The following is a 1,359-nucleotide window of genomic DNA, read 5'->3' on the forward strand; positions in this document are numbered from 1 at the left end:
GTTAGGAACAAAGGCCCAATAAGTTAAATTAGCATTAGCATGGACAGAGTTTACAGTAAGCAGGGCACACATGGCCAAGAACAAGTTCTCAGTCGTGACAGGTTTACCATTGCCTTGTAACATATTTTGTCCTTCTCCAGTCAACTTTTTAACCTGCCCCCAGATGGGCAGTGGGGATTTCTTTTTCCTCAACTGGTGGCCGATTCCTTGCAGGATACGGGGCTGTCCTCACTGGGCCTCGTCTGTATCCATCAGGCAGGAAGCTAGTATTGTTTCCATCCTGTGTAGACACAAAACCCTATCCTCGCCCCTTATGAAATAATGTTCCTAGTTGCTATTCTGCATCCAATGCAATCTTAATCCATATGGGAGCATTTAAATAAGGTTTTTCTGATACTTGTTCAAAATGGCACTCAGCTCTAGTTAAAATATCTCCTTGTGGTAAGTTTAAAATATTAAGAACAAAAAGAGCTTGATGTAAAATTATTTTAGGATTTTGCATGGAAAACCACAAGATATTCATACCTTCATCCAAACTTTTTCTCCTTTTAAATTTTTTGATTTGTTGTTTTAGTGTTCAACTATGCTTCAGCAAGCAGAAGAGATACTTCCTCAGCTCCCAGGAGTCTGTGACATTTGTTTTCAGATAGGGAGAGAGAACATTTTCCCTCTCTAGCCTGACATGCCAAGAGCTTTCCTAATACTCAAACACAGTCCTCAGATAATCCTGAGGCCAGAGCCTGCATCATTCTGCCCCTTCAACATAGACCCTTAGTCTTCACAATCTTTGAACTGTAATCTTCCAATCTTCACCTCCTGATTATCTATGATAGTTAAAACAGTATAAACATAAATAATATTTTCAAGAATACCAGTGGAGGAAAAATGATGCAACCCTGTTTATAGTGGTGTTCTTTCCAGAATATGGAGGGCATCACATTAGCAGAGGTGCAGTGTATTTTCACAATGGACATAAGCTATTCTTGATATGAATTAAGGGAATTTTGAGGTGCACCCTACAAGTTGGAAACTGGTGGGCTAGGATGACTTTATGGCATGAACCCTGTGATTGATAGTCATAGAAATAATAGCTTAATCTGATAAACAACTGCTTACTCTTGAAGAATTAATTATCACATGCTTCATAGTTTTATCCCATATCAGAATGTGGCTCTTTTTCTGTTCACTTCTCAGTCTGTAACACCCCATTGGAAAATGCATCTACTACAGAATTACATAACATACAAACAGGTATATTTTGAATCTCTCAGGTATGGAATGTTCAGAATTTGAAAATGAGTAGTTATTAGTCATAGGAATTTTGAAGAACATATACATTCTGTCCTATTAACTTATTTA

The sequence above is a fragment of the Dipodomys spectabilis genome, unplaced genomic scaffold (assembly GCF_019054845.1).
Source record: "Dipodomys spectabilis isolate Male_0828 unplaced genomic scaffold, ASM1905484v1 ptg000658l, whole genome shotgun sequence".
Classification (NCBI taxonomy): Eukaryota; Metazoa; Chordata; class Mammalia; order Rodentia; family Heteromyidae; genus Dipodomys; species Dipodomys spectabilis.